This window comes from Cryptotermes secundus, unplaced genomic scaffold (assembly GCF_002891405.2).
Source record: "Cryptotermes secundus unplaced genomic scaffold, Csec_1.0 scaffold41, whole genome shotgun sequence".
Classification (NCBI taxonomy): domain Eukaryota; kingdom Metazoa; phylum Arthropoda; class Insecta; order Blattodea; family Kalotermitidae; genus Cryptotermes; species Cryptotermes secundus.
The window spans coordinates 376,776-395,553 of NW_019731215.1; the positions used below are offsets into that span (position 1 = coordinate 376,776).

The following is an 18,778-nucleotide window of genomic DNA, read 5'->3' on the forward strand; positions in this document are numbered from 1 at the left end:
AATTGTAAATCCCAATTCATTTCTTTCTACTACGTACACAGCGAAAATCAGAGATCTTCTGGGTAAGGGACAGTACAAAAATATTCATTCTTATTAAGTACATCAGTTGGAATTGAAGTTTTCACAGCGGCGACTACGAAGAGTAGTTTTCTCGGTTGTAACGCCGTGAAGCTCGGAGAAACCAGAACATTATCTATCACCTCCATACATTTATTCCGCTTGTTTCTACTGGTTCCCTGTTTCGCATACTTTTCGAGCCCGGCGATGGAGGTGGCATGTTCCTCTCCGAAGTGACTGACACTAGACCCCAGAGGGCCATACTGTTCAATACATCAGCTGCTTCATACTTTGCAAGAGTTCCGCGGCATAATACCGTCTTCTAGTCGGGCGACAGTCAACCACGTTTCAGATGAACATAGAGCCTCCATCTTGGTGATAAGCAAGGCACAATAGATCACTGTAGGTCGCGGTGCAAGGGCCGAGAAGGTTCACCCCTTATACACTCATTTATACATTCATCTTGGAGATCAAAGAAAAAGTCAACTAGCAGAACCCTGCCTGCTGTACGCTTTATGTGGTATTTTGATTCTTTTCCTCTTCTGTCCCGAAGATGGAGGCAAAATTTTTCCGAAATGTCGGCTACAACCGGACTACACGCAGATATATTCCATAAGATACAAGTCATGACAGTCCTGTGAGCATCTTAAGAATGTACAGGATATATTTCAAAATGGTACAAAATGAATACAAATTTTCGAGATCGTTCTTTCGTTCTTAAATCTCTAAAAAAAGTGGACTAAATTTACTCACCTGTCCCAAGAGTTACTGCACTTTTAATTTTCACTAAATTTACACGCGAACTGATGGAAGTTTGTCACCTACATTATAGATGAAAACATGTAAAAACAATGGTACAAGTTAAAAATACTTATAATTTCAGCCTTTAGGAATAAGGCTGCAAAACTAAATTTACACTCACCACACCGTTCAGGAGAAATTAATAATAATGTATTGAAACTTCGACTTTTATTCGATTTGCAAAGCTATTCACTTGAGAAGGGCGGCAACGTTGAAAACAGTTACAAAGTAGCGTAGCAGAAAACTACAGCGAGTTTCTCTCCACTTGCCTGTCGAGCGAGTCGTTTCTCGTATGTAATTTTAGTCATTATTCTTCGTTTCCAACAGTAAGTTGCTTTTGGCATCGTGATGCGTGAAAAACATAATGTAACAAACAGAAATGTAGCTATGATTGCCCTACAACTGTACAACGCCCCAACTAAGCATTAGCTGTGGCGTTGGTCCGCTCATGTGGGACCACTGAACTGCGCAAGGCAGCCAACTTATGGAAAACTACAGTTCTCTCAAGTTTTATTCTTCTCAAAGGACATCACAGCCTTCATAAATATAATATATAAAAACCATTGTACTTATAATAAAACGTCATTTACTACTTTGCATACAAATAATTAAATTTAAATTAAACACTCTTTTGTCTGGTTGATTAACAGAGTATTCACTCTCAGAAATCTTATTGTGTGACATAAATGACAAATGTATAAAAAAGTGATGCAATAAAAATACACATTAAAATTCAGGGCTTATCATTTAAGTCAGTTCGGACTGAATTTAGAACAAGAAAAATGCAGATACCCGTTAAATTGGAATTTAAGCTACTTTTGTCCATGATTTTGGCTCCTGTACATCCTCAAATCTACGTAGCATGAAATATAGCTTCTCAATGCCGAAATCAAATGGGCTTTCCCCCCATAATAAATACATCACGTTCTAGAAAGAACAATGGAGATCTAAAGACGCAAATTAATAACTACACCAATCAGCGCTTCACTTCTGGGTACAATTTTGATACGGTAAGCTATCCACAACCTCAAAGTACGCCACTTATAAAATAATAAGCCAAATCTCATGAAATGGCCATTACAAGATTGCACCCCGAAATTTCCTTTCCAAAGTGGTACACGCTCAGTAATGTACCATGAAAAATGTAAACGCCACAACAAAGTTACAAAACTTCATATACAGAATGATTTTTAATGAACTTGACGCTTTCACGGCTCCGCGTTCACCGCGACGAGCGCATTTCCTGCCGCGGAGCGCACGTGAATTTTGCCAATGAATCACCATGCCGATAATATTTGGAATAAAGGGAAGTTCTTGCCTTTGTTCACAAATCACAGGTCGTGTCGAAAATGCTGTTCCTCTACACATACGACAATTCTCGAACCGGCGGAAGAGGTTCTGATTTACCTTCTGACGATTCTCTGCAGGAATATTTGAAATTTCCCTACGAACTGTTCTTTCAGGCCTCCTTCCGTTCGAGGTTTACTGCTGCAAACTTTGTCCTTCATACAACACCAGAAGAAAACGTTACAAGGATCTCTTCTCAGTCAGCATTCGACACTTGTGTTTTGTTTTCTTGCCTATTAAAAGAGTCCCGTTGTTTTAAGCTTATTCTCCAAATTATGAATTGTTTGCCTGCTTGGAACTCTTTCATCATGAAATTTAATAAGAAATTTTCGCCGACACTTTCCAGCAGATCCGTGAAATAGGTGTCATACAGAAATGTACGCTGCTCTGAAGTATAACGAACCATGTCGTGCCAAACTGCTGCTAAATGTTAACTGGGAACAAACGGCTCATGGGGCTGATAACTACTGCCTACTGCTGAGAAATCGTATACAAACTCAAAGGCATGAACTGCACTTTCCGCCTTGTAACCTAATAGTGTGTTGAGGTATACTCGTACTAGTTAATTATTTTCCTTCCCTGAAAATGTCATCGGCCGTCAAACATGCTGAGCCATCGACAAAACTCCCGTGCGCTTAGCGGCCGGCGATTGTCCGGTTGCGGTGAAGCGTAAAGCCGTGAACACGATAACAGCTTTAATAAAAATTTCTCTGTGTAAGGTTATGTTAACATGATGGACATTTTTTACAAATAAGCCATGACCAGTAACCGTATAACTCAGAGAAACAAAACCTTCGGCATTTATACATGAATGCAGCAGTCACTACAACATTTTACAGCTAAATATTCGGTTATAAGACAACGCTATTGGATAAACCAGAAAATAACTCTGACCATTAGCATAATCAACTATTTATTACATATCTTTACGCATATTGACTGATTACAGACGGGGCTGGGATTGGTAACTGAATTTACTGAACACTTAAGAGCTCTAACTACCACTGCAAGGCTAACGCTAATTCACACACTCTGCGACTGGTACACTACTACTCATTGCACTAACTGTCCTGCGTATAACAACTCGACACGGATCGAACAGAAAACACCGTTCCTCTGTTGCGTTCGCGTTTGTTGAGATGCCCACGTGATCGCTACTCGACTACAGCCTATCAACGGCTACTGTATAACTATTTATCTCGCGGTCGTTACCTAGCAACGCATCTGTCACGTGGTCAGCGCAACGGATGCCCACGGTCGTTAATCTCGGTTTCCCACACCGGAGCCCCGATTTCCTTGAAATAGCCCATCATTTATCCTCACGAGGCTGAGTGGGCCCCGTTCCAGACCCAATACTTCTCGGAAAATCAGGTAGCGCCGGGAATTGAACCCGAGACATTCCAATCTGTAGGCAGGAATTCTGACCACGGAGGCGGTCAGCAACGCATCTACATACTAAAATATAAACACCAAATCAAGAAGTGTATGCAGGCAGGATACATTCTTTTAACGGCAAACTGTGGGCTAAAATAAGCGCTGAATGAAAAGCTAAGTAACACCACGGAGTTGAGTCATTTTTGAGAAAACAACAGTCGTCCCGGTACTCAAGAATTTCTCAACATATTATGGAACGCGAGACCGCCTCTGTGGTCTAGTGATCAGAGTTCCTACCTACAGATCCTGAGGTACGGGTTCGATTCCCGGCGCTACCAGATTTTCTGAGAAGTAGTGGGCCTGGAACGGGGTTCACTCAACCTCGTGAGGATAATTAGATAATTGAGGAGCTATTTCAAATAAATAGCGGCTCCGGTCTGGAAACAGAAATTAACGGCCGTTGGGGATTCACTGCGCTGAGCACGCGACACCCTCTATCCGCTGAAGTTGGCACTAACTTTGCTCGGTCGGTATAGTTCGCTTGCGGACTCAATCCACGGAGTTCTTTTTTCTTATGGAAACCGAAGCTTCATTACCGTCTTTACCTGATCCCTCCAGCTGTCCATATCCTGAGCCAGATCAAACCAGTCACCCTATAAGATCCAACTCAATATTACCCTCCCACCTACGTCTCTTTCTTCAACGTGATCTCTTTCATTCTGGCATTCCCACCAAAACCGTGCATGCATTCCTCTTCTCCCCAAGCGTCCTTCATGCCCTGCCAATCTCAGTCTCCTTGACTTGGCCACTCTTATTATACTTGGCGATGATTACAAGTTATTAAGCTCCTCATTACGCAATTTTCTCCAACTTCCTACCATTTCATCCATCTTCGGTCCAAATATTCTCCTCGGCACCCTGTTCTCAAATATCCTCAGTCTAACTTCTTCCCTTAATGTTAAAGACCCATACAAAAGCACAGCAAAATCAAATTTGTGTATTTTCATTTTTATCTCCTTATGTAGCAGAGAAGTCAAAAGGTTCTGTGGTAAATGGTAGCAAGCATTACCCGAATTTAACATGTTATTAATTTCCTCCTTAATCACACTTTTTATTTTTTCCAATGTCTTTCCCAAATATTTGAACTCGTGTCACGTTTTCGAAGGATGTCACCTATCTTCATGTTGTGATTTGCCTTGAATTCTGATGAAGAGTCATCAATACATGCTTTATTTTCCGTTTACTTGTAGACCAACCTCCTTACTAGCGTCAATTAGAGCTCCTATGCTCCTCAATATGGTATGTTACCTCCCAACGGGTTTACATCTTCAGCAGAGACCAAAAACTGGTGCGTCCAATTCAATTTCAGTCCCATCAAGCTTCCTTGGACAGTCCTAATGGCGTATTCTAAAGCAAAGTTGAAAAGCAACCGAGACAAAGCAACTCGTTGTTTTTGACCATTTTGAATAGGAAACGCATAGACTAATTTTTACGTATGAACTTAACCTTGAGACGAGGATGTCAGGCAAAATTTGTGTATGAGGCTATTTGTGATATGCCTCGATAATAAGTAGTCAGTTTCATCGCCCTTTCTGTAACTTGGTAGAGCAACAGGCTCCTTCCACTTCTAAGTACAGAATTAATGGGTTTATGGTCCTCTGAAATAGAAATGTACCGCTAGGTGTGTCCGCCTGTCACACGACGTTCCAGAAATAACTTTTTAAAACGATTATACTCAGAGATAAGATTCGTCCCTTTCTTTTATTTGGAACATATCCATATTTTCTTGACCTTGGCATCAGCTGGAGGTGAGTGGTCGTCACGCCCCGGCCGTTTTACCTCCAGCGAAGGAGCCCCGATACGCATTGGATAGGAGGTTCGGTGGACCTCAGAGCCTGTCTGAACGACGTGGAGAAAACTCCTGACCATATCGTGACTCGAACTCCGACCCCTCGGTCTACCAAGCCCGTAGCTGGTCGCTATACGGACTATGCTATCACGGCTCCCTGTATAAATAGAGGGACATTTTTAAAGCTATTGACGAGTTCATGGCTCTGTGTTTCACCACGACCGGTGCATCGCCGGCCGCGCAGCGTACGCGAATTTTTCCGATGACACAGCATGCTTGACAGCCGACGTTGGGGCTGAAGAAAAATAATTAACTTGTTGACCTCTACATAGTATTATGTTACAAGGCGAGCAGTCAGCAGTGTGGCACGACATGATTCCTTATACTTTAGAGCAACGTGTATTTCTGTATGACACCTACATAAAAACGGATCTGTTGGAAAGTGTCGGCGAAAATTTCAAAGTAAACTTCGTGATGAAAGAGTTCCCAGCAGACAAACAATTCATAATTTGGTGAATAAACTTAGAGCGGGACTCTTTAATAGAGAAGAAAACAAAATATAAGCGCCGAGTGCTTAATGAGGATAAGTTACATGACATAGGGGCAAGACTTGAACATACACCTAGAAAATCACTGGAATATCTAGCTTAAGAGACTTGAGTGTCAAAGTCTATTGCAAGGACGGCAACACAACTGCTGAAGCTTAGACACTACAGAACAACAGTGACTCACGCCTTGCAGCCGCGAGATTCTGCTAACAGGGTTCGTTTTTGCAGTTGGTTATTGCAGTCTGTCGAAGGTGAGATCGATCCGCAGTTGACATTCTTCCTGATAAAGCACGGTTTCACTTACAGGGATACATAAATAAGCAAAATCTGAAATTCACAGAATCCACATCTAACCCACGAAGCCCCGTTCCGTCAATCTGGTGTGCAAGTGCAAGAAGGATGTTGGACCTGTGTTCTCTAACGAAACAACGTACAGGTCATTCTTGGGCAGTTCCTTTCAGAGTTAATAAAAGAAGAAAGACTCTACGGTCGGTTTCAGTAAGACTCGGCTACTGCCCACACTGCGCGTGTCTATGCAGGTTTTGTCCGATGTCATCGGGGACAGAATTACCAGTAGTGATATCTGACCAGCACGTTCACCTGATCTTAATCCTTTTGATATTTTCTTCCGGGGTCGATTTGGGGCTCAGTTTACAGCAGTAACCCTCGAACGGAAGAACTGAAAGAAAACATTCGTTGGGGAATTTCAAATATTCCTAGAGCGCATCTTCAGAAGATAAATCAAAACCTCTTCCGCCGGTGCCAGGATTGTCTACGTGTATAGGGGCAGCATTTTCAACGTGTGTTCTGTGAACAAAGGTAGGAACTCCATTCCAAATACTGACATGCCGAGTCACTTGCTAATTCCCGTGCGATTCGTGGCCGGCGGTGCACCGGTCATGGTGAAGAGCAGAACCGTGAACGCGCTAAGTTTATTATAAAACAGGCTGCAGAACCTTGGGACAAACAACACCACTAACTGAGGTCTATGGTATTTTTCTGGGGCTGGCAATGGAAAGAAACGCTGAAAACATTAAAAAAGGGGCCAGTTTATTTTATATGTATCATATCAGATTCCCGGGCATTTGTCATAATGTAAAGGAAATTTACATTTTACATGTTAAACATGATAATAAATGTAACAAAGGGCCTCTGTCAGTCCAGGCTCAGTACAGCAAATTATGCCCTATTTCTAGTAGCTTCCGTTACTACGGCAGTCTAGTCACTTGAACGGTCGTATGCTTGACCGCCGCCAAGTTTAGGCGTCTTATTTGCAGGCGCTGCAATTTCATTAGATGGTTATCTGGCGCGAATTCCCAGGCGGGACTAGCGTAAGTCATTACAGATCTAATGAGAGCTTTGTGGTGGGTCAGCTTAATGTTAGCGCTTAATCGCTCTTTTGAATAAGGAATACATTCTTAAAAATGGTCTGAAGGCCTGGACTTCGATCATTTCTACGTGCAATCTCCAAATAACCCTACTATCAAAGATTACTCCGAGATATTTTACACACTTTACAAATGTAATATATCTTATGTTCAATGTAAGATGAGACACATGCGGACGACTGCGAGAGAAGTAGATCCCCCGAGTCTTAATTTTGATATTCCAGCGCTCACATCAGGTCTCCATTGAGCTGAGACCGCACTAGAGTTTTCTAACAACAAAATCCTCCTTGCGATCTGTCGCATACAGACAGGTGTCATCTGCATTGAGGGCTAGTTGAACGCCATGTGTTTGGGGGACATCATTTATGTACATATTGAAAGGACCAGGGGACAGGACCGAAACTTGTGGCACCCCTGCTTGCATTTCCCTTGGAGTAGATATTTCGCCTTCCACCGAAACATTGAATTTTCGTTGTAAAATAGATGATCCAATAAGCCTGATTAAACTGGTCGAAAATTCCAGTTTTGGCAACTCACATAGCAAGCACGAGTGCCATGTAGTATCAAAGGCTTTTTCGATGTCCAAGAACACCGCAGCCATAGACATTTTACTGTTGAGATTAAGGGTCACGGGGTCAGTTAGCCTCATACATTGCAGTGTCGTGCTGTAACGTGTAAGGAAACCAAAGTGGCCTGCTTTAAGTAGGCCTTTTTCTTCAATGTGCTTTTGGAATACTTTCAGAATGACTTTCTGGAATAGTTTTCCTGTTGTGGACCGGAGGATAATCGGACGTAAATTCTGTGGGAATTTTGGGTCCTTGCCGGGTTTTGGTAAGGTTATGACTTTTGCTTCCTTCCAAGGACTTGGAAAATGGGACAGCCTAAGGCAATGATTCAATAAATTAGTCAAATGTACCAAAGGTCGCCTTGGAAGGTGCCTGAGGCATTCATTTGGAATCCCATCAATTCCGCTGGCCTTTCTCAATTTCAAAAAATGTATTCATTTCTGTAAGTCACATGGTCTTATCTTCTGAAGGGGGCTGTTGTCTACGTCTTCGAGTAGAGCTTGAACTCTAGCCTCCACCCGCCGTTTATGGTTTTCATCACAGATGATGTAGTGTGAACTGAATTTCTAAACAGTCAGCAATTGCGTTGGCTTTCTCGGATGGATGAAATTTAAGGGCTGCCTCAACAAAGTCAAAGTCACATTGCGACTGAGGGTCAGTCAGTCAATCTTGGTGTCGAGCCCAAATGACCAGATATTTATCACTGTTTGACAGTTTAGGTCTTGTTATTGTGGGGCGCCCTCTCTGACGAAATGACGGGTCTCTCTTTTGTCAGTCACTCTGTAGTAGTAAGTCATTTGTCATATGTAAAGGATTTTTACATTTTAAACATAATAATGTACAGTAGAACTTGGTTATAACGTCATCAAAGGGACCTAAAAATAGTGTCGTTATAAACGAATGTCGTTGTAACCGAAATGGGCACTTCCACAGTAGCCTTGTGTTAGTTACGTAAAAATCTACCAAAAACCGAGTTAAAATGTTGCATTTTTTAGTGAAATACGTAGTTAAGTACAGACTAACGTAACATTAACGTGGAATTGCCCAAATGTGTAATATCAAAGACATATTACAGCGCTTTTCACTGACAATACACACCGCACTAATACTGTATATTAAAGGTAGGCCTACTCACCAAATTACAGTAGATTACATCAATTGTTGTGCCTTACTGTACCTAGATACGAGTACAGTAATCAGTTATCTTCATCTGTTTCCTGTTACTTGCCCAAAACACACTTTCTAAATTACGTTCAATGTCCATATCAGAGAAATTCAGGAATGAAAATGACGTTACATACGAGGTTGATGCATTTGTGCATGTCGTACTAAGCAAGATATAAAAACAGTTGCTTTATGAGGAATTAGTTCGTACCATTGAATATTTGACGCAATAGACAAGGTGTCGCAGAAACCGATGTTGCTATAACCAAGTTTTACTGTATTATATACAGGGCCTCTGTCAGTCCAGGCTCATTAAAGCATATTATGCCCCATTTCTAGTAGCTTCCGCTACAACGGTAGTATACTTACTCGAACGGGCGTATGCTTGACCGCCGCCAAGTTTAAGCCTCTGATACCTTCTATGGTGGGCTTCTCCTTGTCCAATATTGCGAACATTTTCGTTATCATGATTTTCTACTGAACCGAGGAATACTTAGTTATATAGTTCCCGCACTGACACACAGAAAATAGCCTATATTGTTGGAACGTGTTTACTGAGCGATTCTCCAGCAACGGACTCCATAGAAACCAGTTACGTGATAGCTAACACTGTTGCGTGATGTCACAGCCTATAGTGGAGGGGTGTTTACCGACGACGGGATGGGTGGGGGTATGTGACCCCTACTTCCTGCTGCGCAATCCAAGCGTTCACAGAGTTGTCGCCTAGCAACGCGCCGATACAATCCGCAACTCTCCCGTTGCGCGCGTGCCCCGAGGCCTTTGTGGCTGAACAGTTCCTGCCTAGAGCAAATACGCCACAATATTACTGAATTGCGAATTCAGGCAAGTATACGGGATACATTGCAACAGGCTAAGCATTCAAAATCACACTTTCTCTTACAAGTAATCTAGTATTTGAAATCACTCTCGTATCACTCCTGATCTCCAGAAATATGACTTTTTTTGTGGAAAATATTCTGAGTCAAAACCCTAACAGATGGAAGATTCTTCAGTACTATTCCATCTACCCTTAAAACGCATACCGGGTCAATTACAAACCTTCTGAAATTCGAGAAAGAAGAAGTGTCACAGTTCTCTCCCTTGAAAACCTGTGGACCTCAAGCACCCGAAGGGTTGGCACTTAAATATGCATCACCTATTTCATACCTGGGCGACATCAAGGACTTCACGCACGCAAAATAAATGATACCTAACAATATGTAAATTGTTCACCATCATAGCCCTGATTGTTTATCCCACAGAGATGTTTCCTGCTACTTTCTATACGACAGTTCCTTGGTACTAAAACATCCCACAATTTATATTTTGGGCCATAGTGACATCCAACAGGACTCTTAAAGATATATAATTGCTATGTAAACATTTATATATGAGATAGGGATATGACAGGTATATCTCGCTGATTAAATCCTCTTACACTTCAATAACCAACAATTTGGTCTCTGAAAGGGGTCATGTTTTCGAAAAACGGGTTTCTTAACGTTCTATTGAGTAAACTGTACGCTCAATATGCTCTGTAAATTTTACGTTCTAATAAGCCTCAAGGAGAAAAGGTTGGTCGCCCCCCCCCCAAAACAGTGGAAATTTCCATAATGAAACATGAAGTTTGAGGGCTTTAGGAGATGCGCATCTACGAGGGACCACTGCGATTAAGCAAACGATTATAAAATGTCGAAAATGTCATTCCAATAAATTCGAGGTCAACATGGTTTGTGTGTGGATAATGATTATCATGCACACAAACGAAATTTGAACGAATTAGCTTATCGCGTTTAATCAATTATGTATGTGGATTTATTCATTATACTAAAAAAGGGCATCAAATAGCAGTTAGATATTTCACATAATTACAAATTTCCACCATGCTATATGTTCCTAAAAATGATTCATTATAAATACCGTATTATTCATGCCACTGATTTATGCTACTTATACAATAGCATCTTATTTACAATTTATCACTAACAGTCGACTGATGTGCTGTGAACATGAATCTGCTGTCTTTACCCAACTTTTATTTGTTCGATTTCCCAACAGTAAAAAATAATTAGTAAATATTCCGCATTCAGAGATGTTGAGACCATAATTCAATTGAATGAAAGTGGTGTTAGGTCCAAGGCGAAAAGATAATATTGGCGTCCTCAACGGCGCTTTGCCGATATCATATTAATGATCCATGGAAGGAACTACTTTATTTACCAACACATGTAAACTGGTGTAAATACACCAGTGTCCTACAGTAACCAGTGTTACAGCCTGATAAAAAATATCTGGACATAAGTTAAAGTAATCAAAGTTTATGAATTCACCGCCTCGATAAAGCAATTTTTATGGCACCCAGTATACGAGAAGAGTCCAAAATAGGTAACTAATTTCCTCTATATTATGCACTGAATATGTGTATTGCTAATGATGATACAGTAGTGTAAAAATTTACTGATGTCATATAATTTCACACGTACATATCAGTGAAATGAAATGAAAATAATGTAACAAGAAACATGCAATTGTGACTGTTTTTTAGTTTACAACGTCACACAACTGCTGGGAGGGACGGTATTGGGAATAGGAAAAACATGACAGAATATGCAAGTTAGCTGCTTCACCAACTTTGTCCTTTCGTACTCACTGGAGAGGTTACTGAATGGGATCAAGAGTCGGTCTCAATGTTGTGGCAAAGAGGAAAATTCTTACCCTTGCCAGGAATTTACAAACCTGTGCATCCGATCATACCCAGTCATCACCTTCCTGAGCTATCTCAAGAGTGGATGGCAAATATTTCAGAGTTCTCTCCCTTACAAAAGTCACACTTTTCTGTTAATTTCTGACCTTAATGTGCACCTGGCCCTAAACCACTGACAGAAGTCTAAGAACTCCTGACTCACTTGGGTTGGCGTTCTCAGGTACGGGAAAATTCAGTGCAGCTGACAATTTCTTGAGAAACTGACAAAAGAATTCACTGTCACAAGGCACACTATGGATGCTACTAATAATGCAGATGTGTGCTGCTGACGCATTGTAAGCTACAAAAAAAAATCACTCCCTTTCTCTGTGGAAAGACTGACACTGCAGGCAGAGAAGACAAAGTAGTTCTGTGAGCCAGTCTTCACTTTATCCAAGGATGAAACGTTGCACAAGCTGCAAATGGATTAATACCCATTATCTGTCTGTAGTCTCATGATTTATTTTACAGTTTTACAAGGCTATACGCAGCGCCAGAAAATGATTGTTTCAACTGTGAATAAATGAGCTGGATGCTGCAATGTCACCAGAAATCTGCTTCAGATACAAAATCCCGTTATGCTGCACCTCTGACAAGAGTCAGTCATCTTATCACCGAGCATTCTCTGCATATAATCCTTGGACAAAAGATATACACCACAGCCCCCCTTACAAGAGTAAGAAGCATGTTAAGCAGTGTTACCTCCATTAGAGTATTGCGAGATAAACAAAGGAGACTGTTACAGATCCACCTTGCCTAATACACAATGACCCCACCTTAAAATAGATATCCTAGCATGTCTCATACATACACGGCGTGTCCAGGATCCGTTAGGACTCATTTCTTTTTAAATTTGCCTGCAATGCCGTCTGTTGGCGAGTTATGGCGTTAAGATTCTTGAAGTTTCAGCTGTGGCTGTCTATAATTTCAAAGCGCAAGAATCTCTGCATCATGCATTCTGACCTTGAATGTAACAGTACTGTTCTGACGCTCGTCGGAAAATGGGGCTTGAACAGAGAGTCAACATCAAATTTTGTTTGAAGTTAGGTAAAACAGCCGGAGAAGCGTACGAAATGACAAAAAGTGTGTACGGTGGTGACTGTTTGAGAAGCTCGAACATTTTTCGATGGTATGCTTATTTCGTGACAGCAGGGAGGACACTGATGACGCTCCACGCGCATCAAAGCTGAGAACAAGTCGCACTGAAGAAAATGTGAAAAAAAAAGAGACCGAAATCCTTGCAACTGACATGTGTGTTTCTGAAAGACTCATCAAGGAGCTTCTGGGAATACCACAAAGTACTGTGCATCAAATTTTGACCGAGGATTTGGGCAAACGGAAGGTCTGTGCGCGGTTTGTACCACCCAAGCTGTCAGGCGATGAAAAACATGCAGAGTGGAACACTGCAAAGACATGTCACGGCCAGCCCAAAGTGATACAAAATCGATTGTTACTGGTGATGAGACATGGTGTTTTCAATATGAGCCTCTCACAAAGCGGCAGAGTGAGTCCAAAGAAGCCGAAACCAAAGTAAGTGCGCATGCAAAAGAGTCGAGTAAAGACACTGCTAATCGTTTTCTTCGATTCCAAAGGAATCATTCACAAGAAGTTTCTGCCAAAGGCCAAACAGTGAATTCTGATTATTATTTCGGAGTCTTCAATCGTTTTTGGGCGAGAATTCTTCGAATTCAACATGAATATCGAGAGCTAGGTTCCTGGTCACTCCTCCACGACAATGCCCCACCCCACAAATCGGCGCAATTTTTTGCCCACAAAAGGGATCACAGTCCTTGATCATCCTCTGTATTCGCCAGATTTGGCTCCGCAGATTTCTGGTTGTTCCCAAAAGTTGGCGATGAAAGGAGAATGTCACGACACCATCCAGGATATCCAAATGGAATGTACCCGCAGTTTTAAATGCGATTCCACAAAAGGAGTACAGTGACTGTTTTCGAAAACTTTTAATCGATTCCAGCTATGTACTGATTCAGAAGGAGACTACAGTGGGGGGGTCCAAAAAATGTACTCACTCTGACAGTCAATATCTTTGGAACAAAATGACATGTAGTTACAATTCTTGTGCGACAGTGTAGTGTAATGCTTTCACAACAGATGGCGAAGGCCACATGAGTCACGTGAGTGTCGTACCGCGTGCGCGCAGCGAGCAGAAGACAGTAGCAACAATGGCTAAAAGGGTGTTCTTTGAGCTGTATTGAAGTGGTACTGGAAGTATGAAAACATTAAAGAGGTACTACGACAATGGCAGAATGGGTTTGGAACTCAGCCACCAACACGTCGAACTGCCCGTATTCGGGATAAATTTGAAGCCGTTCACATAGGCAAGGAAGTGAATCTACCGGGTGTTAATGTGTGGTGTGGTCTGTCATCGCGCGGTTTGATTGGTCCTTTCTTCTTTGAAGGTACCGTAACTGGTCAGGTGTATCTCGATATGCTTCAGACATCCATTTTTCCTGCCATTCGAGGGCTGTTTGAAGATGAGAGATTTCACCTACAAGATGGTGCTCCAACTCACTACTATCGAGATGCCAGGGCGTACTTGGATGACACTCTACCTGGACGATGGATACGTCGAAGAGGTGCTACTGAGTACCCACCACGGTCTCCAGACCTAACACCTCTCGACTTCTACCTATGGGGAACATTGAAGGACGAAGTTTATCAACAAAAGCTACACTGAACGCGCTACGAGAAACCATCGAAGCGCCGTGCTCGGCCATCACACCGGACACATTGACAGCCGTAGTTCGCTCAGCAATTCGGCGGCATCGACGCTGTTTATTCGCTGCTGGTGGTCACTTCGAACACATACAATGACACTCTCTCTCTCTCTCCGCGCAAGAATTGTAACTACATGTCATTTTGTTCCAAAGATATTGACTATCAAAGAGTAATTTTTTGGACCCCTCTGTATTTTGAATAAAGAGTGAAATTTTTAAAATAATTCACGTTTTGTATTTTTAATGACCACAGCCCTAACAGAACCTGGACACACTGTGTACACATGAAATGTGATAACAGTGAAAGGCGAATATGGTAATGAAATGCCACTGCTGTATTTTCTTCTGTATATATCGGGCATCGACATTCTTTCAGAAACAGCTCCTGAACCTTCTATATTCACGGAGGAGTATTCTGGTATTTCAGATGTTGACTTAATGCATCAACTTCTATAAAATGCCGCATACAGCACTGCAATTACTAAAATTTTCACTGCAACAGATTTCCATTGAAATCAAAGCCTACTAGGAGAGAAAGAAGAGTGTTTCAAATACCGTGGTATGACCCTCGGCTAATGAAGAAATTATGTCTTGACCCAAAGATACATTATCATGTTTGCAAGGCCATACAAAACTTTCCTTCTCTAGCTCCCGTAATTCATTATCACCATCAAACAAAAGCCAAAAAGACTATGTAGCTTCCCACACTGTTCTATGCTTAAAATTAAAAGAGAAAAAATTATTTCTTCGACACCTGCAGGGTTTCCAAAATTAGTTTCAGCACATCCTTCTTTGCCACCATGTTAACAGCAGACAACACACTGCCATATAAAAATGGTGGTACAGAAATATTATCATGTTGTTCTCGCCGAAAATGTAAAAAAAAAAAAAATATATCCACCACTAGCACAGAAACAATCTAAAACACGGAATGACGGAAGCTGAACGAGTCACAACGTGAAGAAAACAGTCTTCTGGGATGTGGCACCGTGTAGATGTGGTGCCACATTCCAGAAGACTACTTTCTTCATAGTCACCGCCGTGAAAACCTCAAATCTTACAGTCACAAGGTGTTTATCTGATGTACCATTCTTGTAATTTTTGGCACGAAGTTTCTGGTCATGTTGAATATCAGGTTACAAATTACGTTGAGGATATGTAGCTCTGACTATGGGGGCTCGGGATATGATCCAACAGCCAGCCCCTAGAAATCACAATCTTTGGGCTGCTAAATACCAATACCTGATTTGTTATGACATCGTGGCTGACTGTAATGTTCCTTCAAAGTCTAAACTCTGCAAAAATTAAGGAAAATGAAGTCTAGCAGTCCACACTAACACATAAGATATTTCAATCATAAGGTGTCTACTACCCAATGTACAGAGTTAGCCTAAAAGAAATAGTTTAAATGACTCGTGTTCGTGAAACTTACACGCGCAGCCCAAAAAAGTCGACAACACGTGCAAGTTTAGAACTTCAAATTCCACAAAAGACTGTGTGAAATATCTTGCGTAAACGTTTACGAATGTTCCCTTACCGGTTGCAATTATTGGAGAATCTCACTGAAAACGACAAAATCCTCCGTCACTCATTCCATATGGACATGCAGCAACAGAATGAAGTAATGATTTCTTTTAACCGGCTAGTTTTCAATGACGAGCCAACGTTCCACATTAGTGGTACGGTGAACAAACACAACGTTTGTATATGGGGAACTGAAAACCCGAGAGCTGTAGTACAGCAAGTGAGGGATTCACCTAAAGTGAATGTTTTTGTACTGTATTCCGTTAAAAGGCGTACCCATGTAAACTTCTGGGCATACTTCTCAAACCATGTAAGTATCACGGCCATGCTATTAAAACTCTTCTTTCTGTAAATCTTTGGAAGTGTATATTTTTTAGGCTAACCCTGTATATAAATCGTTTAACCTCTAGGCACAAGCATACTAGCACCTTCAAACTGGACACAATCCTAAGCTTGTTTAGTCCAGGTCACATCCTAGTCCTACTGTCTCTGGCAATGTGCTTACATGGGTAGCTCACTACATGCTCAAAGATTTCGTCTTTAACACTAGGAGTAACTTTCTCCATTAACTAGTTAATTTCTCTTTAGGTACAGACATATAACCTTCCTTATACTTAGCAAACTTTGAATATATCGTTCTTTTTAATGCCTGAACCCTACTGGGATAAGTGTATCAAAACTTTGGGTTCCAATGAGGGTATAATATTGTTCATACACCAAATATGTTAACTAAACTGAAGATTAAATGGTCCTTGTAAGCTAGCACATGCTGCATCATCACACAGTACTTTCACAAGGAACGTTGCATAAAAATGTCATTTAGACGTGACACTAGAATTAGTCTCACAGAAAAGCATACTCATGATATTCTACTCTGCACTGAGCAATACATACCCATCAGGGAAATTATATGATTTTAAAACTTTCTCATCATAAACCATATTAAGTGTTGCTGATAAAGATGTACAGCTACTGTTATCATGGGGCAGTCTGAAATTATCACATAATTACAATGGCTTAAAGCGCTGTATACATTATTAAAATTAATCACAATCACAAAGGGTGCATTTGGCTTTGGTGTAATTTTGGTGAGATGATTATGCAGAATGCACTGATTTGGGCTCAGGGCCAACTTGGAAGTTCATTCTGAAGAGGTGCTGTACTGTTGCGAATGAATGTCACAGCAGAACACTCAGTTATTTCAAAGAAAATGTCTAAAACTTCTTTCAGTGAATAATATCTCAAACAATATGTCAGTACTAGACCCAGCTGGAAGTTCTTTCACCCTGCTTCCTATTAACATTAATTCACGTTCTGGTGTGTGCTACATACACATACTAAAGAAGTACCACATGCTGTAGCAGCAACTATTCCATGGTCTTATTCAACAGAATTTGAAAAACTGAACTTCTAGATTTGGATAATGCTGCATAAATAGTGGTCATTATTCATTAAGTTGCACAGAAGGAACCATTTTTGTTTATGAACTATTTTTCTACATTCCTTTACAGACGTAATTACATCAACTGCTAATTTCATCATCAATTCATGTAAAACCTTTACGGTATCATCTTTTCTCATCTTACCAGGTTTACGGTTCCCTTGGCATTTACATGATCTTTAGTCCTTCTAACCACTCAGTGCAATACTATTTTCCTTACACTCCAAATATGAGGTAAATCTGTCAACATTTGTACGTGTTCACCTCTCTAGTACTGGTTTTATAAGAAACATCGCACTTTCAGTTGGTCAAAAATGTTAACACTTTTTCCTTTACTACACTGGTGATTTTCTAAATCTTTATCGTAGGATACGTCTTTTCTTCTACTCCTTTATTCTGAACTGATGATTCCTCTATGGCCTGTAGATTAGTGTCTGCCATTTCAATGGAAACATCTGAGGCATTCACATCTTCTGTGTCATGGGACTAATACTTTCATCTGGCTCAACCTCTTGTATACCAATGCTGCCTGCTCTTGGATTGTCCTGTAAATTATATGCCTTTCTCATTGCATACAACGTAATTCTGCAGACAGCATGAACTTTATCATTCTGTCTCACTGCTCTAACTAAATTTATCATGTATGGTTAAACAGGTCATACGTTTTTACCCAACATGTATGTGTCTCTCTTCACTACAAGGATTGAAACTAAAAATCTTTTCAATCAAACTCGTTTGGAATTGAATACAGTTCACCACAAAGTGAAATATACATGAAATGGATACTTAATGTTCACGCGCCTCTAATAAATTCACTTCAGAAAGTCAAATTTAATTCTGTAATATAAAAACTGAACAATTTGTTGAACAGCTGTTGCTTCACAATAGAAAACCCCACACCACCATACAGAAATATTAAACAATCGAACTCTCAGTTTCTGAAAGAAATGAGTGGTAGCCCGTTGCAAATCGTCATGTTTTGCATTTGTGTTGCCATCTGTGGGGAAAGCTAATTAAACTCACTCTAAATCATCAATATCTGTATTGTTATTTGTTGGGGTCAAACCTAACAAAATTTACATTTTTAACCTGCACATGATGGGACTCACGCTTTATCTTCTTGTATCCAGTAACAAAATATTAACTTATAATTCCTTAAAAAACACCTTTGGTGTTTATAGGGTAGCCAACATTGAATTCTTTCGGAATTTTAAAGCTGTAGGTTAGTGAAATATTCA

The 18,778-nt window shown here is 40.8% G+C and overlaps 1 protein-coding gene across 2 annotated transcripts in view; it reads right to left on the reverse strand.

Annotated features, from left to right (window-relative positions):
• LOC111866379 (serine/threonine-protein phosphatase 1 regulatory subunit 10) overlaps positions 1-18,778 on the reverse strand; it is a 127,457-nt gene that overhangs the window by 86,274 nt on the left and 22,405 nt on the right. The gene's annotated exons all lie outside the window — the stretch shown is intronic.